Here is a 14114-nt window from a genome sequence, read left to right as displayed (position 1 = left end):
CAGTCCCTGCCTCACTTGGGGTTCCCAGTGTAAAAGGGAGGGAGAGCCGGCATCTGATCTCTGTTTTACGGAAGAGGAAACTGAGGATCAGAGAGGCTAAGTGACTTGCCCAAGGCCACACAGCAGGGAATAGAACCCATGGCTCCTGACACCCTCACTGGGGTTCTTTCCACTAGGCTGCGCTGTTGTCTCCATAATAATAATAATAATAATAATAATAATAATAATATGTACTTGTTAACCACTTTCTATGTGTGAAGCACTGTTTTAATGCACTGGAGTAGATACAAGTCAATCAGATCAGACACAGTCCCTATCCCACATGGGGCCTGCAATCTAAGTAGAAGGGAGAAAAAGTATTGAATCCCAATTTTACAGCTGAAAAAACTGAGGCCCAGAGAAGTGAAGTGATTTGCCCCAGTCACAAAGCAGACAAGAGTTGGATCCAGGATTAACATTAGAATTAGATTAGTGCTCTTTCCACTAGGCCTTGCTGTTCCATTTTTCCACTCCCAGAATTCTTGGGATTGTTTGCCAGGAGACCTCCCCTACCCCAACACTGCAGCCTCCCAATTCTCCCTCCTCCTCAACCCCCCTGCCCCTTTTTCTGTCCTGCTTCAGGCAGAATGGTGGGGTGATAGTTGAGAAACAACATGGTGTAGTGGATAGAGCACGGTCCTGGGACTCAGAAGGTCATGGTTTCTAAACCCGGCTCCACCACTTGTGTGCCATGTGACCTTGGGTAAATCACTTCATGCCTCTGGGTCTCAGTTACCTTATCTGTAAAATGGGGATTAAGACTGTGAACCCCACATGGGACAGGGACTGTGAACCCCATGTGGGACAGGGACTGTGTCCAACCCTATTTGCTTGTATCCACTCCAGGGCTTGGCACACAGTAAGCACTTAACAAATACCATAATTATTATTGTTACTGTTATTATATTTTCTGCACAACCAGGATGCATGTGTCAAGCACCTGGTCTGCCCAGCCCAGCCCTGCCCTGTTACTTTAGCAAACAGCCAGAATTCCCTGCTTCAAATTGCAAAAGTTAGTTCTCTTCGACAGTTCCTTCTGGTCCTCGCTCCTCGCCCCACCCAGCTGCTCCCCTCCTCTCCTGCTCCCTTGCCCCGCTGCCTTCCCCTACTCACATCCCCCTCCCTGATCTAAGCCCCCAACCCTAACTGAGAAGCTGGTTGGGTCCAGCCAGATAGCGGACCCCCTCCCCATGACAATCAATTGTGAGTTCTAATCCCAGCTTTGCCACACGTTGGCTGTGTGACCTTGGGGAAGTCACTTAACTTCTCTGGGCTTCAGTTCCCTCGTCTGTAAAATGAGGATTAAGGCTGTGAGCCCTATGTGGGACAGGGACTGTGTCCAACCTGATTAAATTGTAACTACTCCAGTGCTTATAACAGTGCTCAGCGCATAGTAAGCACTGAACAAATACTACAATTGTTATTCTATTATTATTATTATTAATTCATTCAGTCTTATTGATTTGAGCACTTACTGTGTGGAAAGCACTGTACTAAGCCTTTGGGAGAGTATGATATAACAATAACACATTCCCTACCCACAGTGAGCTTACAGTCTAGAGACAAATTTACAGTCTATCTGTCCATCAATAGTGTTAACTGAGTGCCTACTATGAGCAGAGGGCTGTTCTAAGCACTTGGAGGAGTACAGTGAAATTAGCAGACATGATCCTTGCCCACGAGAAGCTGACAGACTATTTATGTGCAGAGCAACTCTCCCCATTTCAATATATACTTCACTCTGCTGCCAGGATTATCTTTCTACAGAAACGCTGTGGGCATGTCACCCCCTCCTCAAAAATCTCCAGTGGTTGCCTATCCATCTCCGTATCAAGCAAAAACTTCTCACTATTGGCTTCAAAGCTCTCCATCACCTCACCCCCTCCTACCTCACCTCCCTTCTCTCCTTCTACAGCCCAGCCCGTGCCCTCCACTCCTCTGCCGCTAACCTCCTCACTGGGCCTTGTTCTCGCCTGTCCTGCCGTCGACCCCTGGCCCATGTCCTACCTCTGGCCTGGAACGCCCTCCCTCCTCACATCCGTCAAACTAGCACACTTCCCCCCTTCAAAGCCCTACTGAAAGCTCACCTCCTCCAGGAGGCCTTCCCAGACTAAGCCCCCCTTTCCCTCTGCTCCTTCTCCCCTCCCCATCGCCCTGACTCCCTTCCTCTTCTTTACCCCCTCCCTGCCCCACAACACTTGTGTATATATGTACATATTTATTATTCTTTTTATTTTATTAATGATTTGTATGTATCTTGGATCCACTCCAGCACTTAGAACAATACCTACCACATAATAGCAGCATGGTTTAGTGGATAAACTTATATATGTACATATATGTATATATGTTTGTACATATTTATCACTCTATTTTACTTGTACATATCTATTCTATTTATTTTATTTTGTTAGTATGTTTGGTTTTGTTCTCTGTCTCCCCCTTTTAGACTGTGAGCCCACTGTTGGGTAGGGACTGTCTCTATATGTTGCTAACTTGTACTTCCCAAGCGCTTAGTACAGTGCTCTGCACACAGTAAGTGCTCAATAAATACGATTGATGAGGATCTATAATTCTAGGTATTTATATTGGTGCTATTGATGCCTGTCGACTAGCTTTGTTTTATTTTGTTGTCTGTCTCCCCAATTCTAAACTGTGAGCCCGTTGTTAGGTAGGGATTGTCTCTGTTGCCAAATTGTACTTTCCAAGCACTTAGTACAGTGTTCTGCACACAGTAAGCACTCAATAAATACGATTGAATGAATGTATGAACTGTGCTAAGCACTTGGGAGAATCCGTCCCCTACACTCCACCAAAACTGCCCTCTCAAAGGTCACCAATAACCTCCTTCTTGCCAAATCCAATAGCTCCTACTCTATCCTAATCCTCCTCTACCTCTCAGCTGCCTTTGACACTGTGGACCATCCCCTTCTCCTCAGCATGCTATCCAAACTTGGCTTCACAGACTCTGTCCTCTCCTGGTTTTCCTCTTATCTCTCTGGCTGTTCATTCTCGGTCTCCTTCGCAGGCTCCTCCTCCCCCTCCCATCCCTTTACTGTAGAAGTTCCTCAAGGGTCAGTTCTCGATCCCCTTCTGTTCTCCATCTATACTCACTCCCTTGGTGAACTCATTCGCTCCCACGGCTTCAGCTATCATCTCTATGCTGATGACACCCAAATCTACATCTCCACCCCTGTTTTCTCTCCCTCCCTCCAGGCTCGGAGCTCCTCAGGCCTTCAGGACATCTCTATCTGGATGCCTACCCACTATCTAAAACTCAACATGTCTAAGATCGAACTCCTTATCTTCCCTCCCAAACCCTGTCCTGTCCCTGACTTTCCTGTCACTGTAAATGGCACTACCATCCTTCCCATCTCACAAGCCTACAACCTTGGTGTCATCCTCGACTCCGTTCTCTAGTTTACCCCACACATCCAATCCGTCAATAAAATCTGCCGGTCTCACCTCCACAACATCGCCAAGATCCGCCCTTTCCTCTCCATCCAAACCGCTAACTTGTTGGCTCAATCTCTCCTTATCCCGACTGGATTACTGCATCGGTCTCCTTTCTGATCTCCCATCCTCCGGTCTCTCTCTGCTTCAGCCTATACTTCACTCTGCTGCCCAGATTATCTTTCTACAGAAAAGCTCTGGGTATGTCACCCCCCTCCTCAAAAATCTCCAATGATTGCCTATCAACCTTTGAATCAAGCAAAAACTCCTCACTCTTGGCTTCATGGCTGTCCATCACTTCGCCTCCTTCTACCTCACCTCCCTTCTGTCCTTCTCCAGCCAAGCCCACACCCTCCACTCCTCTGCCACTGACCTCCTCACTGTGCCTCGTTCTCTCCTGTCCCACTGTCGACCCCCGGCCCACATCCTTCTGCTGGCCTGGAATGCTCTCCCTCCGCACATTTGCCAAACTAGCTCTCTTCCTCCCTTCAAAGCCCTACTGAGAGCTCACCTCCTTCAAGAGGCCTTCCCAGACTAAGCCCACCTTTTCCTCTGCTCCTCATCCTCCCCTCCCCATCTCCCTTCACTCCCTCTGCCCTACCCTCTTCCCCTCCCCACAGCACTTTTCTATATTTGTACATATTTATTACTCTATTTTATTAATGATGTGTATATAGCTATAATTCTATTTATTCCGATGGTATTGACACCTGTCTACATGTTTTGTTTTGTTGTCTGTCTCCCCATTCTAGACCGTGAGCCCATTGTTGGGTAGGGACCATCTCCATATGTTGCCGATTTGTACTTCCCAAGCGCTTAGTACAGTGCTCTGCACACAGTAAGCGCTCAATAAATATGATCGATTGAATGAATGAAAGTTAGTAGACACATTCCCTGCCGATAAAGAATTAAAAATCTACTGTGTGAAAGGCACTGTACTGAGCGCTTAGGAGCGAATGATAGATTGAGTGTGCATTCCCTGGCCACAAGGATCTTACAGTCTACTGTGTAAGAATATATGGTCTGTATGGTATGGTGTGGTGCAGAGCTCCGTGCTAAGCTCTGGGAAAGACCTATAGAGTTGGTACACATCATCCCTGTCCTTGACAGTCTTACATTCTAGTGGAAGGAGTTTACCAAGGAATTATCTCCCTCTGTAGATTGTAAACTCGTTGTGGACAGGGGACGTGTCTACCAATTCTGTTATACTGTACTCGCCCAAGGGCTTAGTACAGTGCTCTACACAGTAAGTGCTCAATAATGCATAATATAATAATGAGAAGCAGCGTGGCTCAGAGGAAAGAGCACGGGCTTTGGAGTCAGAGGTCATGGGTTCAAATCCTGACTCCACTAACTGTCAGCTGTGTGACTTTGGGCAAATCTTTTAACTTCTCTGTACCTCAGTTACCTCATCTGTAAAATGGGGATTAAGACTGTGAGCCCCCTGTGGGAGAACTGTTCACCTTGTAACCTCCCCAGTGCTTACAATAGTGTTTTGCACATAGTAAGCGCTCAATAAATGCCATCATTATTATTATTAAAGCGATTGATTGATTGACAAGGTAATGGGAGGGGCTTACAATCGAATGGGAGGAGTTAACCCTCTAGTGGGAGGAGTTTAGATTCTAGAAAATGGCCATAGAGAGGGTGAAGTCTGGGATGGGATTTTTCCTTTGTGGCTGCAAATGTTTGGTAGAGAGAAGGGTAGCCAGGAGATTCCCCCCAGAGGAAATGGTGACCCCCTTCTGGGGCTCCTCCCTAAAAGAGGGTGTAGACATCTTCTGGGGACAGCATCCTCAGAAAGTCTGGATGAAGAACCTCTTGGGGGTCCCAGTAGTCATTCATTCAATCATATTTATTGAGCGCTTACTGTGTGCAGAGCACTTTACTAAGCGCTTGGGAAGTTCAAGTCGGCAACATATAGAGACAGTCCCTACCCAACAGTGGACTCACAGTCTAGAAGGGGGAGACAGACAACAGAACAAAACATGTAGACAGGTGTCAAAACCGTCAGAACAAATAGAATTAAAGCTAGATGCACATCATTAACAAAATAAATAGTAAATATGTACAAGTAAAATAAATAGAGTAATAAATCTGTACAAATATATATACAGGTGCTATGGGGAAGGGAAGGAGGTTGGGGGGGGGGATGGGGAGGAGGAGAGGGAAAAGGGGACTCAGTCCCCAGTAAGTGATGAGCTTGGGATGAATCATTTAGGGGGATGGAATCATTTGAGAAAAAAAAGACCTGGGTGGACCGTAAACCACCCTTGATCTCTAGCGGAGAAGACAAGGCTTCAACCCGGGCTCTTAACCCTTTGTGGGCTGGCCTGGGTGGTTGGAGCCCTTCTCCACCTTTGCCTCTCTGGGGGTGGGGGGGCGGGTTCCTGTGGAATGACTTTCGTCTTCTCTGGGCCTCAGTGGTACCCATACGGGAAATGGGCACGCTCCCTATCCCTTCTCCATTCAACAGAGACGGTCCCTACCCAACAACGGGCTCACAGTCTAGAAGGGGGAGACAGGCAACAAAACAAAACCTGGAGAAAGGTGTCAAAATCGTTACACCTATAGGCACATCATTAAGAAAATATATAGAATAGTAAATATGTACAAGTAAAATAAATAGAGTAATAAATCTTTACAAATATATATAAGTGCTGTGGGTAGGGGAAGGAGGTAGGGCAGAGGTTGGGGGGGGGGGGAGGAGGAGATGAAAAAGGGGACCCAGTCGGGGAAGGCCTCCTGGAGGAGGTGGAGGGACAGTGAAGGAGGTGAACCTGGGCGGGGCTTTGAGTTTCTGGGGAAGATTTTGTGGGGTTCATCAAAACAGCAGAGAGTGACCCTTGTTCCAGGGGGAGGCTGGTCTCTTCGGACCCCCGCCCCGACCCTCTGACGGTATTTATCAATGATGGCAAGTATTCGGGGTTTACTAGGTGCTAAACCCTGTGTTCAGTGTTGGAGCAGACGCTACTGAGAGCTGGAGAATTAGGGGCCCTTGCGATAACGGGGGTGGGGCAGGGGGGCTTGGCTTTTAAATGTTTATTTTTTCCCCTCCTTCTCCTTCTCCTTTAAATCCATCTCCCGCAGCCAAGCAGGGCTGTCCCTGCTGGAAAATTACTCTCACAAAGCTCCCATAGCAGTAATTACCTAAATGGGGGAAGGGCGGGGAGATCCATTTAGAATCCACTTCATTGCCGGATTAGCTAATTAATTAACGGTTTCACTGACAACCCGATGAGGAAGGGGTGTGTTAAAACAGGAGCGCGGCGGGGCGTGAGTTATAGTCGCTGACACCCCCCAGCCCCCTCCGCCGGAGAGACCTCTCCCCTCCTCCCCTTCCTTCCTTCCTCCCTTCCTCCCAGCAGCGTTGAGCCCCTCGGAGACCCCCTGGGATGAGGGTGCGAGATGGGGAGGGGGAGGGGGTGATGAGAGACTGAGGCGTCGGTGGGAAATTCACCAGCACCTGAGACCGGCACCTGAGGGGGACGGAGGACCGTTCTAGCCCCCCACCCCCATCGCTCCCGGGCCCACCTGGCTGCGGGAGAAGACACACAGGCTGCCGTTGCCATGGGGACCTTCGTGGGGGGGCCCTGGGGTCAGTGGTACCCCAACTCTGGGGAGGAGGAAAACCGCCTCCCTACCCCAACACCTAAAAGCTTCTCATTCTTCCCTTCCCTGTCCCTCCTCCATTCATTCAGGCAATTGTATTTATTGAGCGCTTACTGTGTGCACAGCATTGTACTAAGCGCTTGGAAAGTACAGTACAGCAATAAAGAGAGATGATCCCCGCCCACGAAGGGCTCACAGTCTGGAGGGGCGGGGGAAGACAGACATCAATACAAGTAAACAGGCATCAATATAAATAAATACAATTATGGCCCCCAGACCCACTCCCACGTCTTCTCCATTCATTCATTCAATCGTATTGAGCGCTTGCTGTGTGTAGAGCGTTGCACTGAGCGCTTGGGAGAGTACAGTGCAACAATAGACAGATACATTCCCTGCCTACAACGAGCTTACAGTCTGGGCAGGGGGTGGTGGGAGGGGAGACAGACATCAGTACAGATATATAAATGAAAAATATGGACATAAGTGGACATAAGTGGTGCGGGGCTGGGGCGGGGAAGAGCTGAGGGAACAAATCAGGGCGATGCAGATGGAAGTGGGAGATGAGAAAAGTGGGGGGCTTAATTTAGGAAAGCTTCTTGGAGGAAATGGGCCTTCAGTAAGGCTTTGAAGGAAGGGAGAGTAATTGTCTGTCGGATTTCAGGAGGAAGGGCCTCCAGGCCAGAGGCAGGATTCCCCGACCCCTCTGCCTCAAGTGAGGACACCCTCTCTTGTCTCTTCTCCCTTCCCCTATCTTTCCCTCCCTTCTCTCCCCTTCCCTTCCCTCCCAGATCTCTGGGAAGCCAAGCAGGGCCTTGGCAGGAGCCAGTCAGAAACTCTGGGGCCTTAGTTTACCCAGTGGCCCCATCTCTCTCTCTCCTCCATTCTCTGTCTCTGCAACAAGCTCGATCTCTCTGCCTAGCTTGTCTCTGGGTTGATCTCCATCTCCCCATGTCTCTGGGTCACCTCATGCTGGCCCCTGGAGAGGAGTGTTGTACTTTTCCAACTCTTAGTACATTGCTCTGCACACCGTAAGCGCTTAATAAATTCAACTGAATGAATGAAAGGTAGGAGACAGGGGAGGAGGGAAGGGAGAAAGCCGGCAAGGGCGTCGACCTGGTGCGGTGCACATCCATCAGTAGTATTTGCTGAACGCTTACTATGTGCAGAGCACTATACTAAGCACTTGGGAGAGTACAGCACAACAGAATTAGCAGGGAAGCTGGGTTGGAAGTCATGGGAGAGGAGTCGCTCAGATGAAGCACAGTAAGTGCTCAATAAATGATTGATTGGTTGATAGATCTACTGATCAAGTGACATCAAGCAAAAACTCCTCACTCTCAGCTTCAAGGCTCTTCATCACCTCGCCCCCTCCTACCTCAACTCCCTTCTCTCCTTCTACAGCCCAGCCCGCACCCTCTGCTCCTCTGTTGCTGCTAACCTCCTCACTGGGCCTTGTTCTCGCCTGTCCCATCGTTGACTCCTGGCCCACATCCTCCCCCTGGCCTGGAATGCCCTCCCTCCACACATCCACCCAGCTAGCTCTCTTCCTCCCTTCAAAGCCCTACTGAGAGCTCACCTCCTTCAGGAGGCCTTCCCAGACTGAGCCCCCTTTTTCCTCTCCTCCTCCCCATCCCTCCCGCCCTACCTCCTTCCCCTCCCCACAGCACCTGTATATATATTTGTACAGCTTTATTACTCTATTTTACTTGTACATATTTACTATTCTATTTATTTTGTTAATGATGTTCATCTAGCTTTATTTCTATTTATTCTGATGACTTGACACCTGTCCACATGTTTTGTTTTGTTGTTTGTCTCCCCCTTCTAGACTGTGAGCCAGTTGTTGGGTAGGGACCATCTCTATATGTTGCCGACTTGTACTTCCCAAGTGCTTAGTACAGTGCTCTGCACACAGTATGCGCTCAATAAATATTATTGAATGAATGAATGAATGAATGAATGAACAGAATCTGTCCTGATGGGCTTGGGAGTAGCTCCATCCTCCACTTACACACACACACACACACACACACACACACACACACACACACACACACACGGTGCGCGGTGTGGGGTAAAGTGGCCCAGAGAACCAATCTAAGACCACCTGGACGCGCGTAGTCGAGAGCTGTGTTTTCCTGGTGTGCCCCCTTTTCCCATTAGGGACAGAAAATGAATGAATGAATGATGGCATTTGTTAAGCACTTACCATGTGCCAAGCACTGTTCTAAGTGTTGGGGAGATACAAGATAATCAGGTTGTCCCATATGGGGCTCACAATCTTAATCTCCATTTTACAGATGAGGTAACTGAGTCACAGAGAAGTGAACTTTGATACTATTGATGCCTATTTATTTTGCTTTGTTGTCTGTCTTCCCCTTCTAGATTGTGAGCCCATTGTTGGGTAGGGATTGTCTCTATCTGTTGCCGAATTGTACTTTCCAAGCGCTTAGTACTGTGTTCTGCACAGTACTGTAAGTGCTCAACAAATACATATCTACATATCTATTTTATTTATTTTATTTTGTTAATATGTTTTGTTTTGTTCTCTGTCTCCCCCTTCTAGACTGTGAGCCCACTGTTGGGTAGGGACCGTCTCTATATGTTGCCAACTTGTACTTCCCAAGCGCTTAGTACAGTGCTCTGCACACAGTAAGTGCTCAATAAATATGATTGATTGATTGATTGATTGAAATACGACTGACTGAATGAATGAATGAACTGACTTGCCCAAAGTCACACAGTTGACAAGTGGCAGAACTGGGATTAGAACCCATGACTTCTGACTCCCAAGCCCGTGCTCTTTCCACTAAGCCACATTGCTTCTCCTGACAGAGGATACTTTCTCCTTTACAAAGCCCTAATAATAATAACAGCAATGATGATAATCCTGGTATTTTGTAAGTGTTTACTGCGTGCCAGGCACTGTACTAAGCATTGGGGTGGATACAAACAAATAGGGTTGGACACAGTCCCTGTCTCACATGGGGCTTCCAGTCTCAATCCCCATTTTACAAATGAGGTAACAAGCACAGAGAAGTGAAGTGACTTGCCAAGGCCACACAGCCCCCAGGCCCCTTCAGAGTTGCTGCCTCGTCGACACTCAAGAAATCCAAATCTCTCTCCCTCTAGACTTCAAACTCCCCGTGTAGACTGTAAGCTCCTTGTGGGCAGGGAAAGTGTACAATAAAACAACTCTGTTTTATTGTACTCTCCCAAGTACTTTGTTATTGTGTCCTGCACACAGTAAGTGCTGCTCAATAAATATCATTGATTGATTGACAAATTGAAGAGGCAATAATTAATAGTAATAATTATGGCATTTGTTAAGTGCTTACTATGTGTCAGGCACTGGGGTGGTTACAACCAAATCAGATTGGACACAGTCCCTGTCCCACATGGGGCTCACAGTCTCAATCTCCATTTTACAGATGACATGGGGCTCACAGTCTCAATACTCATTTTACAAATGAGGTAACAGGCATAGAGAAGTAAAGTGACTTGGCCAGGGTCACACAGCAGACACGTGGTGGAGCTGGGATTAGAAGCCACGACCTCTGGCTCTTGGGCCCGTGCCCCATCCACTATGCCATGCAGCTAGAGCCTCCTGGCATATACTGAGCAAGCCACTCACAGTCTCTCTCCAGGGCAGAACCGAAACTCCTCCAGGGCTGCGCCCAAAAAGGTGGCCGATCCATTTGAGAGTCCAAGCTCCAGCTTCCTGGGAGCCACCGTCCAATAGCCCAGGGCGAGTAGAAGCCCTCTAGTCCTGGCGAGCTGCCCAGAGGCTGCGCGGGGTGGATTGATTCATTCATTCCAAAGAATTTATTGAGTGGTTACTGTGTACAAAACACTGTACTAAGCGCTTGGAAAGTACAATACTGCATTAAAGAGAGACAATCCCTGCCCACAATGGGCTCACAGTCTGGTGTGGGGAGAGGGGGAGACAGACATCAATATAAGTGAACAGGTATCAATATAAATAAATAGAGCTATAGATGTATACGTATATACATAAGTGCTGTGGGGCAGGAAGCGGGGGTAGAGTAAAGAAAATGAGTCAGGGTGATGCGGAAGGGAGGGGGAGCTGAGGAAAAGTGGGGCTTAATCTGGGAAGCCCTCCTGGAGGAGGTGAGCCTTCAGTAGGGCTTTGAAGGGGGGAGAGCGATTGGCGGAAGGAGGGCGTTCCAGGCCAGAGGAAGAACCTACTGAGAGCTCCCTTCAAGGCCCTACTGAGAACTCACCTCCTCCAGGAAGCCTTCCCAGACTGAGCCCCCTCCTTCCTCTCCCCCTCCTTCCCCTCTCCATCCCCCCTGCCTTACCTCCTTCCCTTCCCCACAGCACCTGTATATATGTATATATGTTTGTACATATTTATTACTCTATTTATTTATTTGTTTTACTTGTACATATTTATTCTATTTATTTTATTTTGTTAATATGTTTTGTTTTGTTCTCTGTCTCCCCCTTCTAGACTGTGAGCCCACTGCTGGGTAGGGACCGTCTCTATATGTTGCCAACTTGTACTTCCCAAGCGCTTAGTACAGTCCTCTGCACACAGTAAGCGCTCAATAAATATGATTGAATGAATGAATGAAGGAATGAAAGACATATCTCTTCTCTCTCTGGAAGGGCAGGTTCAGGAAAATCACGGCGATGGCCGCTGTCCAGACCTTAAAGCCAAAGCTGAATTGATCCACTTTAAAAAGCAGGAAAGCTGTGTGGTCTAGTGGGTAGAACACGGTCCTGGGAGTCAGAAGGATCTAGGTTCTAATCCCGGCTCTGCCACTTGTCTGGGAAGCAGCGTGGTTCAGTGGAAAGAGCCCAGGCTTTGGATTCAGAGGTCATCGGTTCAAATCCTGTCTCCGCCACTTGTCAGCTGTGTGACTTTGGGCAAGTCACTTCACTTCTCTGTGACTCAGTTACCTCATCTGTAAAATGGGGATTTTGACTGTGAGCCCCCCATGGGACAGTCTGATCACCTTGTAAACTCCCCAGTGCTTAGAACAGGGCTTTGCACATAGTAAGCGCTTAATAAATGCCATCATCATCATCTGCTCTGTGACCCTAGGCATGTCACTTCACTTCTCTGGGCTTCATTTACCTCATCTGTTAAACGGGGATTGAGACTGTGAGCCCCATGTGGGACAGGGACTGTGTCGAGCCAGATTTGCTTGTATCCACCTCAGCAGTTAGTACAGCACCTAGCACATACTAAGCACTTGGAAAATGCCACAATTATCATTGATTAACAATAACAATTATTATTATTAATAATAATTTCCTCCTCTGTGAAATGAGGATTGAGATGGTGAGCCCCATGTAGGACAGGGACTGTGTCCAACCCGATTTGCTTGTATCCACCCCAGCGCTAATACCATGTTTATTAAATACCATACATAAATAAAAAAGAAGTGGGACGGGGCTGAGGCCACTCGGCCCACGGAGAGGGACTGCTGCCAGCTACGCCTCCTCCCCAAGGACCTGGTCTGGGGATGGGGTTTCCCCCCAAGTCTAACACAGAAGAAATCCAGGGTCCGGGCTGGGGGACTCCCAGAGATTTAGCATTAATAGTGTTATTTGCTAAAACCTCAAGTGCACTGCCAAGCACTGCGGTACATACCATCAAACCAGTTTGGACAGAGTCCGTGCCCCACACGGAGAGCTCATAGCATGACTTGTCTGTTATGTGACCTTGGGGAAGCCACTTGACTTCTCTGGGCCTCAGTTCCCTCACCTGTAAAATGGTGATTGAGACTGTAGCCCGATGTGGGTCAGGGACTGTGTCCAACCCGATTTGCTCTTACCTACCCCAGCGCTTAGTACAGTGCCTGGCACAGAGTAAGTGCCTAACAAATACCATTACTATAATTATAATAATTATTAATAAATCAGAGGGAAAACTGGTATTGAATCTGCATTTAACGGAGGAGGAAATGGAGACCCAGGGAAGTTAAGTGACTTACCCAAAGTCACAAAGCAGGTAAATGATAGAATCAGGATTAGAACCCAGGTTTGTGGGGTTTTTATGGTATTTGCTAAGCACTTACTCTGTGCCACTGTACTAAGCGCTAGGGTAGATACAAGATAATTGGGTTGAGCACTGTCCCTGTCCCACTGAGAGCTCACAGTCATAATCCCCATTTTACAGATGTGGTAATGGAGGCACAAAAAATTGATCAATCGTATTTACTGAGTGCTTACTATATGCAGAAGTCTGTACTGAGAGCTTGGGAGAGTCCAGTGTAATAGAGATGGTAGACACAAGCTTACAGCCTAGCGGGGAAGACAGACAACATTCATTCATTCAATCATATTTATTAAGCGCTTACTGTTTGCAGAGCACCTGTACTAAGCACTTGGAAATGAAAAGTTTAAACTATGGGTATATAGGAACGTGCTCTCCTTCTTAGGATGGCACCTGGAGAGTTTCCAGGACTCTACCAGTCTTGGCAACGGGAGGGAGAGTCGAGCAGGGGCCTACCCATTCCATTCCTAGCTTGGTAAGTGGCTAGCGAGTGGCAGGCCATCTGCTCCAAGTCAAAACTCACCTGTGCTGGACAGCAGAGGCATAAGAGAGAGAGTCCAGGGTAGAGACTAAAGTTTATTGCGTGGAAGGAGGCAATGGTAAACCATTTCCGTATTTTTACCAAGAAAACTCTATGGATCCACTACCAGAATGATTGCAGATGGAAGTGAGTGTTCTGGGTGAGATGTGTCCACGCAGTCACTATGGGTCGAAGGCGACTCAACAGCATAAGACAAGGCAAACGAAAGTGCTGTGAGGTTGAGGGAGTTAAGTTCATTCATTCATTCATTCATTCATTCATTCATTCAATCATATTTATTGAGTGCTTACTGTGTGCAGAGCACTGTACTAAGTGCTTGGGAAGTACAAGTTGGCAACATATAGAGATGGTCCCTACCCAACAGCGGGCTCACAGTCTAGAAGGGGGAAACAGACAACAAAACAAAACATATTAACAAAATAAAATAAATAGAATAAATAT

At 47.7% G+C, this 14114-nt stretch overlaps 1 non-coding gene across 1 annotated transcript; it reads left to right on the top strand.

The window, feature by feature from the left end:
- The first annotated feature begins 13507 nt into the window (after positions 1-13507).
- On the top strand, positions 13508-13645 carry LOC119943073. Its single transcript, XR_005455555.1, has one exon. It is a non-coding gene; the product is annotated as a small nucleolar RNA SNORA7 (small nucleolar RNA).
- Positions 13646-14114: the final 469 nt, after the last annotated feature.

The sequence above is a fragment of the Tachyglossus aculeatus genome, chromosome 21, assembly GCF_015852505.1.
Source record: "Tachyglossus aculeatus isolate mTacAcu1 chromosome 21, mTacAcu1.pri, whole genome shotgun sequence".
Classification (NCBI taxonomy): Eukaryota; Metazoa; Chordata; class Mammalia; order Monotremata; family Tachyglossidae; genus Tachyglossus; species Tachyglossus aculeatus.
This window is presented reverse-complemented; position numbering and strand designations above follow the sequence as displayed.